Source organism: Thunnus thynnus, chromosome 23, assembly GCF_963924715.1.
Source record: "Thunnus thynnus chromosome 23, fThuThy2.1, whole genome shotgun sequence".
NCBI classification, from domain to species: Eukaryota; Metazoa; Chordata; class Actinopteri; order Scombriformes; family Scombridae; genus Thunnus; species Thunnus thynnus.
The window spans coordinates 5,512,713-5,534,527 of record NC_089539.1 but is presented as its reverse complement, the minus strand read 5'-3'; the positions used below and the strand labels follow the sequence as shown (position 1 = coordinate 5,534,527).

At 39.3% G+C, this 21,815-nt stretch overlaps 1 long non-coding RNA gene across 1 annotated transcript in view; it reads right to left on the bottom strand.

Moving 5' to 3' along the window:
• Window positions 1–20,218: 20,218 nt before the first annotated feature.
• The window catches only part of LOC137176080 (uncharacterized), a 57,757-nt gene continuing 56,160 nt past the window's right edge, over window positions 20,219–21,815 (bottom strand). The window contains exon 5 of the long non-coding RNA XR_010925796.1: window positions 20,219–21,813. This is a non-coding gene — a long non-coding RNA (uncharacterized lncRNA). The remainder of the gene's footprint in view (window positions 21,814–21,815) is intronic.

Here is a 21,815-nt window from a genome sequence, read left to right as displayed (position 1 = left end):
TGAGCTGACAGAACTCACAACAGATTGTGATAGAAATTATTGGAGACTGTAAACAATAACCACAAAAAAACAGCACCTGGTGACAGCTAAGAAAATGGGAATTTTATGCTTTTGTAAAAAAAAAAGAAACTCAAGTATAGTGTGGCAGTAAATAGAATCAGGATGCCACTGCAACATGGGTAATGCCAGACGTGCATCTCAGCATTACATGGAACTGTACCTAATGTGTGTCAGTCTGCCTGTCACGCAAAATGAACAGCCCAGGGGTTACTTGGTGCAAATTAAATTCCAACGAGGGGTGAAGTCACGTTAAAAAAAAAAAGCAATCTAATTAAATTGCCATGCATGGTCATGTAACTTAAATTACATGCCAACACCATGCAAATGTGGAAAAACTAACACCAGATGACTTCATGCACATGGCTGCTGGGGTGTTTGAAAGAGACGAAAATATGATGAGCAAACACCCCATGAACATGTTTATGCGGGATGAGATTAAAGCAAAAATCCAGGAAAAGTAATTTCTATTTCACGGCTTTGCCTTTGATTGAAACTAGTTTATTTTTCTGCGTATTGTATTGTAACATCCTACACCCTACCTGCCCAGATGACACAACACTAAATCTAATTTCTCTGGCAATTTCCACATCCAACATCGTGGGTCTTTTCAACACAAAGCAAGAGATCAAAATCCCCTTAACCCCGGGAAGAAAGGGGAAGGAAGGAGGGAAAAGAGAAGCGTGTCAAGAGCTGAACCAGTGACATTCAGAAGCTGTGAACTTGTTGATGTGCTGGATCAGGACTGATATTGAATTGAATTATGAGAGGCCACCCTGTGCTCATGCTTTGATGTTGGGGGTGGAGGCGGGGCGGTGGCAGGGTGAAGGTGAGGAGTGACAAAAGAGGGGGAGAACCATCATGTTCAGGTCAGAGGGGGGAGGATGAGCGCTCCCGTCCAGTGCAGCGGCTCAGCCTTTTAAATCCGACTCACGGAGGAGATGGAAAAAGACAACAAAGGCATGCGGACAGAAGGCTGAAAATCGAGAGTCGAGAGATGAGTTTTCAGCAAGGTGCGCAGACATGGACAGGAAGACGAGATAATCACAGTCTGGAAAAGCTATAGGCATAGAACACGGCTCTGGCAGCAAAATCACAGCTGTAGCTTGTTTTTTATTTGCTCTTAACTACAATGGAGACATGACCTTTAGTATCTGGTTCACTTAGATTCAAAATGTAGTATGAGCAAACCAGAAGTTGTAAAATATGTCCCATTTAATGTCATTTCCTGTATTTGGTTCTGATCACATTTGCAACAAACTGTACCTCAGTTCTTTTAAAAGGAGAATATGACACATCTACAACAGAATTTGAATGGTATACTCAAACCAAAGATCCAAGCTAAAGGAAAAACCACTCCAGACTCGAAATTGGTATGTTCAAACAACTCGTACACAGTCGCCTAGCCAAAACGCCAGTCAACACTACCGTGCTAAAAAACTAAATTCACCATGCACAGGCCAAAAATATACAAAATTAAAAGCAAAATTTCTCAGAGTCTCAAGAGACAAACTAACAAGGATGTATGGTACTAGCATGGCCAGGTTCTATTGGGGCAAGCAAACACATTACTAATACTGTAAATACACTAACAGTTCTCTGAAGCAGTGGTTTCCAACCTTCTTGACTTGTGTGAAATGAAGCACTTGTGACCCCTTGACTAAGGGGTTGTGAACAGATCAACAGCAGAATGATTTATTTTTTAGATCATTTTATTATAGAGGCCCAAAGAGGTAAAAGTATCCTCTATTTCACAAGAAAACGCTAACATTTCAGAAAAGTCAGGAAAAAAATCATCCTTGAGTTACCGCTCAGGTTACACGTCCTGGTTGGGATCCAAGGCTCTGAAGCATTTTGGATGGAAGTGTCATGAAATTTTACTCACAGTTTCAAGTGCAGAACAAACTCACTCCAATCATCTTCAGTTGTGGTTATCGTGAAAAATGTGTTTTCCTAGTCTTAACAGAACACTTAAACATTTTGGGAAATACGCTATTCGCTTTCTTGGAAATTTTCTGGTGAGAGCCAGGAGACGATTAGCATAGCTTAAGATGAAGACTGGAAGCAAAGAGAAACAGCTAGCCTGGCTCTCTCCATAGTTCAGAAATATGCCGACCAGCAGCTTTCTGAACTTCTAAAATAACACCTTGTATCTTGGTTGTTTAATCCGTAGTCCATACTTCCAGTCTTAATTTTAAGCTAGGCTAATAGCTTCATGGCTCTTGCTACATAATTAGCACACAGACACGATTGATCTGTCATCCAAGTCTCGGCAAGCAAACTAATAAGCATATTCCCAATTGTCAAACTATTCGTGTTAAGCATATATTAGATTTGCAACGGTTATTACAATGTTATTATGCTGCTTTAGCACATGAAATGAGCAGTGAATATCTGCCTGCTTGGCCATCACATCTGTATTAAGATTTCTTTGATTCTATATCACGCACCCCTGGCTTTATTTAAATCTAAGTGTCAGCGCATCATTAGGTTATTGATATTAAAGTCGGCCTACTACATCAAAAGTATCAGAGTGATGGATTTTGTGAATATCTCCCAGTTGGTCAGTGGTGACTGAAAAAGTAGCTCTGTGCAAATTTTCCATCTGCTTGAAAACCGTCACATTTTGCAACATCCAGTTCTCATCTTGTGTGGTGTACGAGGGCTACAGCTCACCTGTGGACCAGCTGTGGCAGGTCTATTAGATGGGTGCGAGAGGAAGGAAAAGAGTCACTGAGTGTGAATTAATAAAGTCCAGTCTGAAACAGGTGTGATGCCTGGCTCAGTGCACGCTCTGTGCCAGGGTTCACTTGTAAAAACCAGCCCGCTTCCCAGGGCATCATTACAAGCTCCCACACACCTGCTGCAGAGGGAACACCGTCTAAAATAAAGTGTGTGAGTATCAGTGTCAGAGCTGCAGGGCACAGAGGTGATTTTACATTGGCTGATTTTACAAGGTGTGCTTCAGGAATTTCATGACTTGTCTTCCAATTTTGATTAAATTGTTTCAAGTTTTAATGACTTTGAATAAACAAGTAATTGAAGAAAATTGTCAGAAACCGCTTGCATGGGCCACCAAGTTATTTATTTTTTTGCAATACCTCAGCAAATACCTCTTGTGGTTTACACAGTTTGGTTACTAAAAGGAATTTCAAAGCGGACACAGATGTCCTCAGGCACTGCAACTGAATGAATTAAGTGACAAAAAACACAAACAGCAGCTCTGAGATGAGCAACTTCTGAGGCTCAACAGGCAAAACATGAAACAGTTGCTTTAAGACCAACAACTATCTGACTGGAAGCCTTAATTCTGTAATAAAGCGAAGTTAATACTACACCAGGAGGCAGATTGCTTCTCTGCAGTTGCAACTTTTCTCCTTTTCCCACTTGTATTACCCTCGGAAATGACAACACAATCCTCTCCATAGCTCTGCTGAGGCATGAGGTTCATTATATGCTGTATCAGAAAAGTTTAATGTGTTTCTGAAAGCTTTAATGTCAGCAGTGTCCAGTGAGTTGAGCAATGGACATAATGTTTTACCTTTTTACCAAAGAGCGGCATGCTACATGCATTCAGTGCTTTCAAGTATCAGTTTGACATTTTCATTATTTGTGGTAAATTGACCCACTACACTCCAGATATTAAACATATTCTTCTTCACATAAGATAAGAAAGATCTATGCTCCTCACCAAGTCACTCCCATCATCCAACACTCCCCACTTTCGTCTTTAGTCTATCCAAATAGAGGTAATGTCTGAATAAATTATCAGCTCCACTAGAATGCACATTGCAATGATTTCTTGTTGCACGCTTTCGGTTCAAACAGATGATGATCAGTGCATTTACACACAATCTGTGAAAAGTTCTGCCTTAACATTGCTACGCTAAAGTTACTTAAGTTAGTATAAGAAAAGGCATGTGTGACGTGAGATTGTGAGATCTGTGTCAATTGCATGACTCTCACAGTCAAAGTGTGAGACTTGCCAGCACTGCCAGTATCTCTCACATGTCTGTGTGTTATTTTGAGCTCGAGCCAGCAAGCGATTAGCTTAGCTTAGCATACAAACTGGAAGCAGAGGGAAACAGCTGACCTGGCTCTGTCCAGAGTTACAAAAATAACACCTAACAACACCTCTAAAGCTCAATAATTAACATGTTGTATCTCAACTGTTTAATCTGTACAGATGAAATGTAAAACCAACAAAACCAACAAACTATTTCACCCTGCTTCCAGTCTTTATGCTACACTAAGCTTCCTGGTTTTAGCTTGACAAATTAGCACACAGCGAATCAGTTTTCTCATGTACCACTCAGCAAGCAAGCGAATAAGCAAATTTCCCAAAATTTCAAACTATTTCTTTAAGTGTTTTGCATACTAAAAAGCAACCAGAACAGGGACTAAAAGCTTTGCAGACAACACGCTAGCATGTTGGCCTTTGGTATTAGTGTTAATGCGCCAAAATATAGCAAGAATCTGTGAAGTATTGGGCTCCGACAAAACAGTTTTTTGTTTTGTCTGTGAAAATCCAAGATCAAATATTAACTTTTGAGAAATGGAGCTGCCATCACAATGGCTGTGGATCTTCTGTCATAGAACAAAATGTTAAACTTAAGCCAACTTGAACCATGCATTTCTTTTTCTACATAAATGCAAACAGCACTGGAACCCAACACACAAATACTTAAAAGTTATAGGACTACAAACTGTAAAAGTGCCCTAACTGCTTAAAAACATGTCTTTGCATATTATTTAAAGCTATTGGCAGAATCAACCAGACAAATCTGTTTATCCATCATTGGCAGAGCTTGTTAGCTTGAGCGATTATTGTTGTTTCTCTTACAGATAAGGGCTTTGGGATTGGAAGGGAGAAGAAAGCAGAATACAATCGGCCAATCAAAGATGATCCACATCTGTTGAGCCAGACAAAACAAATAGAAAAATGGTTGTTTACTGGCCACAGTATACAAGCAAACTTTCTGCCACAGCACCACTTTATTTGCATTTAGGATAACAGCTGGTCTTCTCTTTTTAATCCTGGATTACACATCTGAACCATTGCATGAGATGCCCTCAGAGCATTCATCCTGCAAATAGGCATTAGTAATCAGACCATTTCATTTAAATTCCAACAGTTGAAACACTGAAAGAGCGAGCATTGATGTTTCTGAATAAGTTCTCTTGTACATTTAGCAAATATGAAGCATATCGAGACTTCTACAGTAGCTTCATCTGAATGAGTGTTGACAGCTATGATGGGTGACTCGTGGGACATAACACTGTGAGAGCAGGAAGTCAAAGCATGGGAATCTGTATTAACACACTTTCAGATGTAATTGTTTCATGTTCATTCACAACATTCCACAAACACATTCCACACAGCTGTCTGACACATACACATATGTCAATGCCTCGAGGTGAGCCAGACATGCAACACTAACTCATTTCCTTTCACCTCTGTATAATGTTCCACAGCACCTTATAGATTTTGCAGTTTAAGCAGCCAGTCAGGTGGATGTTGCTGTCTAACTGCTCTACCAGCAGAATGGAGGCCCGTTTCTCCTGCTCTAAATCTCTAGACAACCCTGGCAACACACACTCACACTGCATGCTAACAACCCTCTTCAATATTCATGGAGAGCTGGTTTTTCCGATGCGAGCTACGCAGACACCCCGCTGAGTTTAGTGGGGTGGGGCTGGGATTCACAGCACCGGTGGCTGAGAGAGGGGGGGTCGCATGCACATGAGTAATCCCGATGATGGCATGGATAAAAATAGTGGCATGCCGTCATGCGGGGTAGGTCTCGGGAGGATGGGAGGGGGTGTATTGAGCACTTGGCATGCACTTCTCTCTCATGTTGTGGATCAAGGTGCCAGTGCTCCCAGTAAAGAGTGAGATCACTGACTGGAGGCAGGCTCTCAAAGTTCCGCATCGACTGTCACGTCTTCACTACTTTGGTGGTCCGTCTGAACCGAGGCCACAGGGAAGTTGAGGACAATCATGTTGCAATTTGTGTTTTTGACCAGTTATTCAGAGATGCAGAGGTTTACATGAGAGAAGAGAGTAATTTAGTTATTTATAAAAATGAGATTTGCAAAACACATTTAAGGCTACAAAAAAAGCTATTATGTCATAGATGATAGCTATACTTAAAATATAATTCTGGTTTATTACAATTTGGTTACAATTTTCCAACTGTAAATTTGGACATACTTCTGAAAAAATAAATTATATGAAATAAAATAATCTAAAGGTGCGTTTACCAGCTTTTATAGTTTTTAACATTATCTAAAGGCTAAGGTGAGATAAAAAATGATTACCACAGCTACAAAAAAGACCCAAGTTGTAAAGAAACATTTATCCTTTCACTTCTTTTTGTATCTTACTTGGCTGTATTTTGGATCTGATTCTGATTCACTTAAGCTCGTAATGCTCAATTATGAGTGAACCAGGAGTAAAAAAAATTAATATTTTGCCTCTTTAAATCTGTAATAACAGTTTTAACAGGGGGGGGGGGGGGTGGCCACTAGGGGGCAGCAAAATATGACATGACATATTATCACCTTTTAAGTTGATATGTAAACCTTGTCAGTAAACAAGTGCCTATTTACACATCCTATGAGTGACACCATTCACATACAAGTAGTCATTTAATCCATTGTTAATATAAAATATATCGTTCATATAAAAAACACTAATTATAGTTCAGTAAATTCCTGCCAGTTTAGAGGATGTTGGCAACAAAAGGGAGTCAATGTAAATTTTTTTTTGAAGAAATAAGATTTTAACTATACTGGAATTAGCTGTATCAGTGTCAACACCAAACCCTTGCATTTTGTTGTTGTTTCATACTGTTGATTCAGATTACACTGTCACTCTTATAACTGTACTGCAGTCTCCGTGCAAAAGGAACATTTTCAGGCTTTCGTTTGCTCTTATTGGTGCCACATAATAAATCTCAGCAAGCCTATAATCAGCTAGAATTGGTAGAATTTAAACTTAAATTAGGGAGAAAAAAAAAAATCAACACTCTGTGTTCGTTGAGCTCTGATGACAACACTAATTTAATGCCAGGAAACTAACACCACCATCCACGGGCCACAGTGGCTGCTGTGTTTATGTGTCACCCCCTGCCTTCCAAGTATAGAACACAATCTATCAGCTATATGCAGTATCAGCTCTTCAAAAAAATGCAGTACCAATGTTAGATTACAGGCAATGGAAATAAAATGTTTTGGGTATTTGGCTTCAATTTTATTACAGAACCAAAAAGTAAATCACAGATCCATCTCCAAAAACCTTGCAGACTCTCACTGACTGGGAATACAGTAATCAATATTGCAGGTCTCATTCCAAAATAACATCTACTGTTTGAAAAATGTGACTATTCAAAGAGAAAATGATTGCTGGCCTGAAAACTAAACCCACTATTGAATATTTAAGTTATCAGATATCTAAACCTTCTTCTCAGAATATATAAAAATTTCAAAGGATGCCATCATCTGTCTTATTCTTTAAATACTGAGCAAAGAACATCAAGTTAAAAAAAAGACGTTTTCCAGAATGGATACATTGCATTTTGGCAAGAAAGCCTTCATTTGTCAACACTTTTCTGGAAATCCATGTGCAACAGAGCGTGGAATTGAGAACAGTGCCAGTGGGAACGGGCGGCCAGTGCTGACCAGAAATGTAAATTGACGGTCTGAAAGCACGGGCCAGGAGCCTTGTCAGCTGCACTCCTGCTAACGGTAATAACTCTCTACAATCACACCATAATGATATGCTTGGGGTCCTGTTAACTCTGCATGTAATAATGGTTTGCTTTTCTGTGTCTGTTAACAGAAAAGCATGGCGCTGAAGAGCACTGGCGTGTGGTGGGGCCCTTCGGTGACAACAGGGGTCGCGCTGGATCATTATCCTCTCCATTAACATCCCAATTACACACATTCACTCCCATTAAGAGCGGGCAGATATGGCTGTGACCTTTGTTTGAGGCATTACTCTAACCGCTGTCCAGCCCCTCCTCTGTAATCCAGAACCACAACCTTGAACTCCAGAGCTCTTACTCTCCCTCTACTGACCACTTTCCATCCCTCCTCCGTCTCTCACGCTCCCCCTACCCTCACTACCTCGTCATCAACATTACAAACAATCTGGATTAAGAGACATTGAACTGGAACATTGGGTAGTATCATATCCTGGCCATCATACAAGTCAAACATAATCATCAGCTGTACCTGGTGCTCTGTTCGTGTAACAAAAATAAGCACTAGCATTGTATTTCTCTCTGGTCTCAAAATGAGACTGTACTGTTAACTAACGTTATGTCTACAGCAGTGGAGAACATCCTCCCCGCTGCAGCAGTAGTGCAAGGGAAATCCATCATTACCCACAACACTGTATGGGCGCAGGTCTTTTCAAATGAAAGCCTGTGGTCAGAGTTGTTTTCTCCACCTGATCAGAATTGGATGGAAGTTTTATAAAGTGGTGTAAAACTTTGTGTGCATTAGAAGGCTGGCTTGTCTGCTTGTCCTATAGAGTCCAGTGCTCCTCTCCACTAACATTAGTCAAGGGGTGAAGGTGAAGTATTTTGTTACGTTACCTCGTCTTCACCTTGTCCTGAAAAACTTAACATTAAGTGGTTAAATCAAAAATGCATGCCAACACTTGCCTTCATTTAAGATGATTTACTCCGTCCGAGCACTGTACTCTTGACACAATTTCACCTTTTCCATCTCACCAACATAATGTTATGCAAAATCAATTTTTGGAATCTGCAAATCCATTTAGAACTGTAGAAGATATAAATAGGGACAGATTTTCACCCACCTGTAATAAGCAAGGCTTTAAAGCTTTAAAAGTCTTTTGATCATCTTTTGCAGCCCCTGGTACTTCAATTAAGATGTCTCTGGTTGCTGTTGAAAGACCGTTTTCACATGGTCCTTGTGCCACCAAATTCTAATGGTGCTGATGTTCTCAACTGGCCAATGATTTAAAGCCAGTTTAGTACTTTTGGTCTGATTCCACAGGTTGTAAACACACCACCGGTTTTTCCACTTATTTTACTGAGAGAACAAAGGGAGAAAAAAAAAAAATCACATCTAGCCAAATCACTCTGTTGTGAACATATATTAGATTTTGACCTTGTTCCGTGGCAGTTTGCACAGTTTTTGAATGCAAAATGGATTACAACTGACATTTTTGGGCGTGCTCACTTCCAATTTCAACTCAAACTATGCACTTAAGGAGTGCCCTGGTAGCCGAGTGGTTACAGCACATGCCACATAACCACAATGTCACTGGTTCGGCTCCAGCTAGGGACCCTTGTTGCATGTCATGCCCCTGTCTCTTCCCTTGTTTCCTGTCAACTATCAGCTATCCAAGGCAAAATATAACTAAAATATATCTTAAAAAAATACACATTTAAGATTATATGTTTAAATGAGAGGTTTATTGCTATAGCAATGGAAACATGATGAGTAAACTGTTACATGACCAAAATTATGAAAATGAAATCCAGGTTATAAAAAAAGATTATTAAAACATTCCAGAGGTCAAATGAATTGCTCCCATTATGCTTGAGTTCCAACTCCTGAGGTGGCAGTACTCTACAGTGAGGACAAGCTGTTTTGTGACATAGAAAGTACTGTGGAAAATGTGGGCAATGTGAATGAATAATAAACTACTCCATGCCTTAATTACTTTTGTCAAGGTGCCCCTGTGCAAAACACTTAACCCCTAGGTGCTCCAGTGAGCAGTTCATTGGCCAAACAGTCAAAAACTGGTTGAACTGGGCAGCTCCCAGGAGTAAATGGGCGCAAATGTGAATACAAAACAGGATGTTACAGAGCATGTGCACTCAGTCAACGTTCTCTGAATAAATAAAGATTAATGAAAACAATATTTCCATTTCACTGCCCTCTTCCTACCTCCACTCATCTTCCCTTCTGACATTCTTCTTCCACTTTGCCCCCCCTCTCCATCAAAAAGCTGCTTTACATGTATGAGGTGCACACAGTTGAGCTGTGATGAAAGAGGCAGAAATATATAGCAGAGGGACATGAGCCTTGAGCACACCAATGTTACCACAGCATCACTCCCATAATTCAACAGCCCACCCCATTACCCATCAACACCCCCCCCCCCCCATCTCCTCCTGTGCTCTGCAACGTGGTGCTTCAGCTGTAATGTGGTGACAATAGAAGGAGATGGTTTATTTCATGTGCCATTTCCAACGGCACAGCAGTAATGAGGAACAACATTAACATTTTGCTGACACGTGTTTCTTCCCCCTCCCTCGATGGGCATTAGTTTGCAGCGTGGTGCTGTTGGTGTGCTGTATTTCACATTACTACAAGTCAAGCATTACGCTTGATTGCCAAATGGCATAAGAATATCCCGCAGTAGGGATTAGGAAAGAATATCCTGATATGTAATATTTTCCCATCATATTTCCATTTAGGGCTGCAACAAGTTATTTTCATCATGTTTAACCTGTAAATGATTTTTTTCAATTAATTGGATTAATCGTTTAGCCTAACAAATGTCGGAAAATAATGAAATTGACTATCACAGCTCAGCTCTCAGAACCTAGGGTGGTCTTCAATTTTTTGTTTTGTCTGAAAAACAGTCCTGAACCCAAACACTGCCTCAAACAGCCAAAAGCAGCAATTCCTCACATTTGAGAAACTGGGACTAAAGAATGTTTGGCATATTTTCCTTGATAAATGACAAAAAATAAAATATCACAACTGTCATCATTACTTTCCTCTATCAGTTAAAAAAGCAACCCACTGCAGTTACACTTCAAGATCAGTTTACTTGTCATTGAGAGCACTACTCAGACTGTCAACACAGTTACATAATACCTTCTGTGGTCCTGGGAGCTTTGTTATGTCTGAGAAGATAACCCTGGTGATGTTATGAGGATTAAAGGTACCCTGTGGAGTTTTTTGTTTGTTTCGTTTAGTTTTCTGGTAAACAAAATTCTGTGTATATTCTCTTTACTTCTTACAAACATTGCTCCATAGAGCTACTTCTGGTTAAATATTTCACAGGGTACCTTTAACTCAGATTGAGTTTGCAGACTACAAATTGAAAATGACACATTTTTAACATAAAGCACGCATTAAAACTGGGGGATTTGACCTTTTAAAGAAATGAGTGTTTACCAGGCTGAGAGGGTCTGTTGAAAGAGGAATTACAGGAAGGGTCAGACCGGATGTCATGAGCTTCACCCATACAAGGATAAACTGAGCATATCTCAGCATTTGCTGCATCAATTTTACTATTATTTTAAAATCTTGCAAGTTTCCCAACTTTATGAAGGTGCAACTATAAACTACTGGTGTGTCCCTTTAATCAACTAATCATTTCAGCACTACTTGGATTTACCATACATTTTAGGGAGTTTGTCGATGCTTTTTCTTAAAATATTAAGAGCAACAGCACACAAAGATTCAATTGCTAGACAACCGCAATTGCCCAAAATGCGCTATTATATGAAAAGTCAAAAGATGAGATGATCATACAGTAATGTAAGTAGAAAAGAGGAAGGAAATGTTAGATATAGTACCAGAAGATCTTTTGGTATCTGATAGATTCTTGAGCCCTGATAATGTCAGCACCATACTATAAAAGACCACAGTAGTTTTATTATCAGCAGTGTCATGAAGAGTGGTACTCTTGATACTGAGCACTGCCTGCCTTTGAATAGATGGTCTGGGAGAACAAGAGGGGGAGTTTGGTATGAGAAAGCCCCTCCATGCCGCACCTCCTATAAAAAAAAGATGAAACCAGGCAATCTTTGAAATAGTAATTGGTTCCCTGGTGACTGCCTTGCACTGCTTCAAATTCTACCAAAAATGAAGCCAGACAGACACCATGAAAATCTTGTAGGATATAGAAAGAAAGGATGGTGGACGTGTGCATGCTTAAGTGTTATCATGAATACACTGCTGAAGTTGCCATGATGAGCCTTTTTAAGATGCTGGTCAGTGGCAAAGCTTTCTAGCTTTTCAATTCTTTCACATATTTGAGTAGATTTTTTTTCTCTTTGTCTGAGATTTCAACAATCCATTAAACTCAAGAGCTACTAATGGCTTGCCAGTGTGACAGCCTCCTGTCTGGTCAGAGAGCAGCCAGTTTGTGTGTGTGTGTATGTGTTGACCGGCCACATGCCAGCAATACTGATGTCACATTGGATTCCATTTGAGCCATTTTCTACACAAAGGGGGTTAAAGAAATCAATCAGGTGCTCCACCTCTCGTTGTGGTTTAATTACTCTGACAGACAGCAGTGCAAATCAGCAGCGCGCTCGCTAAAATGCACACGCCTGCATTCTGACAAATGGCATCAGCCGTAATTGCCTCCAAATGAGCAAATTAATGGACACGAGCATCAATATCGGCGACGGAGAAATGTCACGGCTCACAGGCAAAATATGGAAGATGCATTTGCAGTGCACAGCGTCAGTGAGAAGGTGAGATGATATTACCAAACAAATAAGTGTTTATTAAACTATTTCAAGGTCACTGCTACTGAGCAACTAACAAAAACGCAATAATCTTTCATTAGATTTATGAAAAGACTGACATTACTTTCATGATCCTTTATACCATCACTCCCTCCTTTACAGCCTGACAACACATTAAGCTCCTTATTTGATGCGTGTTATTACTATATGTGAACATTAAGACCTGCTGGCCCTTCTATCGGGTCTTTCATTATGAGGCCCAGGTGGCTTTGTCCTAATGGACATCCCCTCAGGCTGCATTATTTGACAAATCTATAAACACATATCCTGTAGGCAGGAAATAAAAACTGTCAAGGATGATGGTAAAAGGTGAAGATGGCCCGGTCATTAGGGGATGCATCCCTTAACACTGTGTTGACTGTGTACAGTGTTGACTGTAGCAACAGCAGCTGTGGACATTAATGTGGATACCTACTGTGCAAGTATAGAGCAAGTCATCTGTGTTTTAAGGGTTGGTTCACCCAAACTACAAAAACACTTACCCCCACTTACCTCTTTCTCACTTACTATACCTCTGGTGGAATCTATTTATGCAGATTGTTTTGCTTTTATTTGCCCCCAGTTTAGAGACTTAAAACTTTGTGATTGATGTCACCCAACCAGTGCAATTGAGGTCAATGAAATGTTGTTTGTGTGGCTCACAGCATTAAACAATGACATAAAAATTCAACAGCAGCATCTGTTTCCAGACACAATATCCTGGGACACACGCTCAACAGCTTTCTTTGGAACTACTTTCTACAGAAGAAATAGTTGTGATGAAAACAGCTGACAGCATATTTTATTGCAGTAATCTCAGAGACATATCGCAAAACAGATAAAATGTTGGATAACATTAGCGCACCAAATTCCTTTAGCCAACATCAAGGGGAAGATTCAGATGGTTGACAACCTACATTAATCAGGCACTCATTCCTACAGTTAGTAGGCCAACTGAAAATAATGTTAACATTACCTCCACTAGCATTAGCTTACCTTTCTTTAACTACTGGTGTGCTGGCCAGCGTGTAACTTTAACTTTGTTGTTGCGTATTGTAAATTAGGATTCTTGCAGGATTATACATTAATTTTATGAATGTTCATTCTTTTTTCCTGTAACATTAGCCAAAAGCACTGGCAGAGTTGTAACATTATTGAAATGCAAGCTGCTGCTTATTAGTGCAACAGGTAAAGCAGCTCAATAAACTTCTGAAGAAGAGATAGTCCTAAACCGCAGAGCATAAGTTTTACCAGTCAGGTGTAAACAGTAGTTCAGTAATTCTGCAGATGCATGCAGGTTACTGAGTAAGTCTGCATTAAAACAGACTTATTGTATTTATGTCCATTTGTCGGTCTTTCATATTATATAGTTTTCAATCATTCAATCAAAGAACATTGCAACATATTAGTTTTTGTTTATGATATTTTTTGTGTAGTTTTAGTCTTGTAATGGAAAAAGGTCGTCAAACATTTCGTCAGTTATTTCATTATTATTATTATTATTTTAGTTATTGTACAAAATTAACACTAATTTGGACTCTTCCATTTTTGGTCTTCCCAAAAAGACAGGTCACATTGATTTACTTAGTTGACTGAATTCCTCCTCAAAGTAAAACATTGAGATTTTTTACATCATGCTTTGACCTGTTCAAATGGCAGCATGTCTACTTTCTCTTTCAGTTGTTGATGTAAACATCATGGACTATAAGTGGAGGATTTGCAGCACTCTCTAGAATTCTACCAATACATATCAACTGGCTCTGGAGATCTTTGATGGTAACTTGCAGCTTGTGCAGCTCCTTGGTTCCAGTGCACCTTACACATCATGGATGTTTACCTACTGTACTGTACAAATATCTCAATGATCTTTTCTGAGGCTGGGGCAGGGACAGAGCATGGCAGAACCCGCCAAATGCAGGAACACCCTTTGTATTCCTGCTGAAGGAGCTCACATCATCATTGGAGTAGTGACGGCCAGAGTGACAGCCATTGATCGCAGCACCAGCTTGAAGGTGACAGAGGAGAAGGGCGTCTCTATACCGTTCAGTACATTTTGTCCTTGAGAGGATAGTCAGAGAGTACAACTGGAAATGGGAGTGAAAGTGCAGTGTAATGATTCTGTCCATTCTCATTGGCATCCAGGCCAACTACCTGCCTACATGCACCCCACATAGCCCCCCCACAGACAATGCAGCCACTGGACCCTATTCTGGAGGGGGCTGCAGGACGACAACTTGCACTGAATAAACTAGATTCCTGTTTTGCCAACATAAATATCGACCATCATTCAGAGGTCAGTGGTGTTAGATCCTGCGTGTCTCAGAAGGAAGTGGGATAAAGGGAGACAGCAGAGCCTGTTCAGCACGAGAGTCTGCAGTGTAAGCTAAAGCACGAAGACAGCTGTACTATTACTGGCTGCAGCGGAAAAACATGTCAGGTCATTAGGGCAGTTTCATGCTTAATCAGGAATAATACAAGAAATGCAACGGCAGTAATGCGTCACACCATATAGGGCACAATGTGGAAGATGGAACATATTCTGCACACCCTCAAAGAACAGTACTTTGCATTTGCATCTTATTCCTTTGCCTAGCTCTCCCAGTTTAGATATGATAACTGTAAAAACAGATGTGCTATCAGCGGTCTTGTGGTTGTTTGTGATGTACAGTAAATTTAGTTGGACTTTATGCAAGACTTCTTTCATGTGGGACAATGATTTCACAAAGATTTGGCCTTGCCTTCCCATGCACAACAATAAAATCATTTTTAAACAGTTAATGTTGACATCGGTAATATGAGACTTATAAACATATATATACAAAATAAACTTTGCTACTCCACAATCTGTATCCAGTTCATTAAATCAGTCTTCTGTTATACAAATTCATTATGAAGTAAAGACAGAAAAGAAAAGTCTCTTTGCAGTCAGAAAATGATGAATTTTACTTTTCCAGCAGCAGCTATACAAAGAAAGAAAAGTGTGCCACCTACCAAATGTGGCACAAAAGATACCTGAAAGTTTCTAGCTAAAAAAAATATTTTTTGTAAAACCTTTGGGCAAAAAGTGAATATATAATAATGCAAATTTAAAAATATATATCAATAAATATGTTATTTCATACAATGTTTTAACACAAAGCTCACATTTAAGAGAAATAGTTTGGTTGTACAGTGTGTTAGCACATACGGTTAAGTTATATGAAATTTACATTTTAACTGTCATTCAGATGGATGTTGGGGTTTTAATATGGATCAGTCTGTTGTGCCACACTTTGCTATAGTGACTCTTAATTATCAGCAGCAGAACATAGTACTATTATTCAGCCTTGGTACAGTTATGATCATGTATGTGCGTTATATCATCATATATGGTTTATAATGTTAGCTTTTGTGTGACTGTTATGTTTACTTATTTTATCAGAAAAATGGTGTACCACTTGCTGTTACTTAACTACGTACAGAAACTCTTCAACAGAAAAACCAAGGAAGAAGACATCACAATTCAACCTACACTGTTTGACTGGCAGGTGATCTATAGGAAGTGCAGTGCAGAAATGCCAATGCTGTAAATAAGGTCAACATATAAAGAAAGAATTTCTACAAAATCTGAATTCAGTCACTAAAAGATTTGATTTGAATCCCATCCAGCTCTTCAAGAAACCAAAGGGTGTTGAATATGTTCATGATTCTATCAATGATGTTTAATGATATTCTCAAAGACGCTCCTCTGGATTGGGTGTTTGAGCTTTACCTCTGAGATCTTCTCTATTGACTGACAGCATATTGCTGGTAATGATTAGATCATGATGGATACCATGACGTATCCAACAGCCACCGGACTGTTATCAGACGCTGCACTCTAGGGGGAGTGGGGAGATCAAATATAGGAGCTCCAGAGGAACGAAAAAATCCGTACCCTTCATCTACTTGAATGACCTCCCCAAAGAATTTTTGGACTTCATTCCATATAATCTGATGGTAAATCCATTTTGACTTGACTCTGCTGAACAGACGAAAAGATCAATAACCACAGCAAAATGGGAAAATAATTGTTCCGCTCAGCATTGGTTGGATCAGTTCACCTTGACATAATATGACTAGCTGGCAAAGATGTGCTGGCCAAGAGAAACAATGCAGCAAGCAATGGAAGTGACATCTATAATCAACAAAGGTTTCCTCTCAGGACTAAGTGCTTTGAGCTAAATGCTAACATGCTTACTATGACAATGCCAATGTGCTGATATTGAGTAAGTATAATGTTTTACCATGTCACCATCTTAGTTTAGTATGTTAGCATACTACCATTTTTAGCCATGGGTGTATAAAGAGAACTGGATACAGAATTGGACACAGGGTCCCATTCATTCCTATGAAAGCTGTTCAGTGGCGCATGAAACCAATAAAGCCATGAAATGCGATCAGAATGAATGGATCAAATTCTGATAGTGAAAGGAGCTTGTGACGCTCAAAAAAATGTATCTGCTGATTTGTAAACGTCTCTTTCACAATGTAAGTCTATGGGAAAAATCTTTTGGGGCCCAATAGCATCACATGATGTAATTACACAGTTTTGCCACTATGTCAACTTGGCTTCAATGCCTGGCACTCTTCCTGGGGGCTTGTTTTTAGCACTAGACACAAAGCACAGCTGAGGCTGATGGGAAATTAGTTTTGTAAGTATTCAATCATTAAACAAAAGTATCAGAGAAGTTGAAATTTTGACCTTCTACAATTAATCCTGAGGTGGACATGAATGTCTGTCCCAAATTTCTTAGCAATCCATCCAATAGTTGTTGATATATTTCAGATTTGACCAAAGTGCAGAACTAACAGACCAGCCGACAGACAGACCCACTAGGTTGTACTGAGCAACTCTCAAATATTGTGTAACTGTTTCAAAGCACCAGGAAACACCACTTAGTAGCGGGAGAATACATCTTTATCCAGCCATTCACTCTGACCTTATTGCCATGCAGGTTATTTATATATGATTAACTGTATTGTGCCTCCTTGAATACAAGGTTGCTGTAGCAGTGACATGAATGAGAATAGTACTGCAGACAGGTATCAGGAACAGGGAGACAGGCTGTAATAGCGTGATACACTGGGCAGGAAAGGGCAGGGTGAAGTGAGAGATAACAGCTGTGACAGTCAAGAGAAGATAGGGAAAAGTTACAAATCAGAAGACTTGAGTCTATTTGCTATTTTTGGCATTTTTAATAGGTCATTTGCAGTCCTCCACTTTCACAATTACTTGAACATTTAGATAAAAACGGAAAGTACAAATTAGCCATTTAACATATTAAGACAAAAGTCAAGTTGATAAAAGTTAAACACAAACATGACGAAGCCTACAGCAGCTAGCAGCTCTGTAGAGCTGTACTTGGGGGCAGCGGTACTTTGAGCTAAACACTTAGGTCAGCTTGCTAACATGCTTACACTGACAATGTTAACATGCTGATGTTTAGCAGATTTCTTTACCATGTTTGCCATCTTAAGCTGGATTTGAGGATTTATGGTTCTCTTTATGGTTAGTAAAAAAATGAATGGCCACACGAGAACCATTATTCCAGCTTTAGTTTAGCATGTAAGCATGCATACAATTGCTAATTAGTGCTAAACACAAAGTACAGTTAAGGCTGATGGGTGTGTCAGTTTTGCTGGTATTTAGTCATAAACCAAAGTATTGGACAAATTAAAATGGACAATTCATCCTGACGTGGGTTTGAATGTGTGTACCAAATTTCATGGCAATCCATGCAATATTTGCTTTTTGTTTCACTATGAACTACTGATGTCAACCTGTTGGTCAGGGAATCACCAAGGTCAGCATGATTTATTGACTGGGGACCATGAATATCTGTACTAAGTTTAATGGCAATGTATCCAATAGCTGTTGAGATGTTTCAGTCTGGACCAAAGTGATGGACTGACCGACATTGCTGTCCCTAGAGTCACACTGCTATAAAAAAGAAAGTTCTCATCACTTTCACTCAAATGCACTGAAGTGCTTTTTCTTCACCTACTCATCACATTTTTCTCTCTCTGTCCCCTTGTCCCTCTCTAACACACAGACACACACTGAAGGACATAAGCATGATTTCCTCTACACCCCCTCCATGCCCTCTGTCTGCCCCTCTCTCGTACTCTCTTGTGTAATCAGCGATGAGCCCATAAACTCATCCATCCGCAGCAACACACCTGCTGCAATCTGTTGACTGTGAGCAGGATCTTTCACCTGTCGCTCGCAGCTAAAAGGAAGGTGTGAGCCAGTCCATTTGGAAATCTACCATTTCTGCCTGATTAGGATTCACTGTGCCCAAATGTGACCCATCAGGATTCGCTGACAGCTTTGAGAGCCATCAAGGCAGACGTGATAAATGTTCAGATGTAGCAGTGATTGTAAATGTCATTTTTTGTCTGGGGATGGTTATTGAACTCCTACTGCACTTGTGCCCCTCCTTCAAAGGATCAGTTTGGGAAAATGCAGCTTTATACTCACTTTAGTTGTCAGGGGGCTGATATTTAGGTTTACATTTTTACTTATTCATTTTTACTTTATAAATCTTTCCTTAATACTGAATAATGAGGCTGCCACTACTTTACTCTGTATATTTTTCTTGTTCTCAACCAATCCCATGAAAAGTCTAATACCAACAAGGGGTTAGTCTCAAGTACTCAAGTACTCAAGCAATGATCAACTCAGGTACCAATTAGCTTGGGCCTAATTCCTACTTAAGATGTAAATCTTTAAAAATTAATCCCAAACATATAGTTAATTTGTTTAATGGCTCAGTTATTTACTAAAACAGCTGGGCCCTGTAGGTAAGCATTACATTCACAACAGTAAACAGTGCATTTGTTGAGGACTACTTTCAGCTGTAGATTAAAGAAATTACAGTACAGGGAAATAAGCTTATTTGCTTTCTTGCCAAGAGTTAGATAAGACTGATACCACTCTCATGTCTTTAAACCAAATACGAAGCTACAGCAAGCAGCTGCTTAACTTAGCATAGACTAGAATAGAGACTAGAATAGAGACTGGAAACAGAGGGCTTTGGATAAACAGGCAATTTCGTCAATTTATTGTTGGTTTTGGTCTTTTCATGGGATTTGCCGACAAGAAAAATACAGAATATCAACAGTTTTATATCCAAATCTCACAAAAAACACATAGCAGCTGTAGATGAGTACAAAAACTATTGAAATTTTGGTGTAATTTCTATAGTTTTTTGGCACTGGCACATTAACCTTTAATTCAAGTCATAGTGTTTGCTTTCCTTTCTTGCTTAACAGTTTTGTTTTAAAATATATATAATGTTTTATAATTTAAGATGGAAAAATAACTTTGTTTGAGTCTTGTATTAAACAAAAATGTCAAACATTTGCTGGTGGCAACTTACAAATATCCAGTTCTCCAAATTGAATATTTTCAGATTTGGAGTCAGTTAGTCAGTTGGGTAAACCAAGCTAGTTACATATGACCAGAGCCCATTATGTATACACAAAGTGTATGTGTGTGTGTCCAGTAAAAATACAAAGTACTATATATATATATATATATATATATATATATATATATTTATATATATATATATATATATATATATATATAAAGTAACTATCGGCAGCAAGGATGACTTCTCCAATGGCTACTGCAAGTCCGTGTTGGGTCAACACAAAACTGGTGATGCACAGACTACAGAGAACAGCAAATCACTTTACATCAGTACCTTCAAACTGCTGGGTGAACACATTACCTAGATATACCTGCTGCAGTGATGCTGAAATCAGTAGCAATCTCCATGTAATATTGTCATTTTTCCTCCATAATTGGTAATTACAGCAAACAGATGCAATCCTGTGAACAAACACCATCAGACGCCAGTGATCAGATTTTAAACCTGCTACAGTGTGGCGCTCCATTGGTAATCAATGGAGGCTTAGAGGCTTCTACTGATCGGCATGCAGATGTCCTCATCACATGCCGACGATAATCTAAAGCCGGTAGACATGCAAACACCACAGTGTTCAATGATGCTCATCAACAACACAGGGGTGACCCACTGTGATCAATAGCATGTTGGGCTGCCCCTCGGCTCAGTGGGTTTTACAAAAGCAAAAACAAGAAGAATCCACTTCACAAAAATAAAAAAAAGACATACAAAAGTGAAAAACATTCAGAGAAGTCAAAAATGAACACTAAAACACAAACAAAATTTAAAAATGAAAGCACAAATATTAAAGTTCCCCTCCAGTCAAAATGTGTTTAGTCTCATTGTTACCTCATGTATGTGCAGTTTGACACTAAAGGCTTTTTTCAAGTGAATCTGCTGAAGGGGGAAAGTTTCTCTATGCTCACTGAAAATCTGAGTTTAAAACATACACCTATGAGCATAATTGGTGACATCACAACTCATTTGTAAGCCAGTCATGGACCAGTATGCAAATCACACAAGTGTGATGTGGAAACTGGAAGCCTCCAGTGCACATACACTGACGGAAGGACTTTCAGTGAAGTACGAGACACTTTTTGTGTTAGGCAATTAAGCTTTTCAAAGGAAAAATAATTGTATATTCACAGATTGTGGATTTTTAATGAGGATTTTTTCTGCAGAAAACCCCTTTAAGACAATTATTCCAAGCATCTGAGTATTTTTAAGGGCTTTGCTCGATGTCATCACTCCTCCTTCATACTGACCATTACTAGATCCCCTCCTAATGCACTTAAAATGTTAGTGATGGGGGACAAAATCCACAGTCCTTGTTTGAACAAAAATGTAGCATTTCACTTTTCCTGCGCATTTTACCATATGCAGCTGTTTCTTGTTTTGGTATTTGTAGCATTATGGAATTTGAAATATATTTGTGTGCATTAATTTTTGTATGAGTATTTATCTTAAGGTTTTTTTTTCACTGTTGTACTTTATCGTTAGGGGCCACTGTAGGATTTGGTTTAAACTGAATAAAGCTTTGGATGCCATTACTTAAAGCTGATTTGTCTTACTATGAGCAATTTAGTCCTTGATTAACACACATTTTACTGATTAAGTACATTTTTGGTTATTTCACATGAGAGATTTCAGTCCTTTCTGTTAATTCTACCCAGAGTCCTCTGTGGAGGGATGAGGAGCGGTGATAGACGGGACGGGGCTGAGGACCCTTCAGGAGTGTAGTGTTCCATTAGTCAGGCTGTGATGTACTGCTGGTCCTCCTCGACATGCTCACACTCCATTTAAGCCT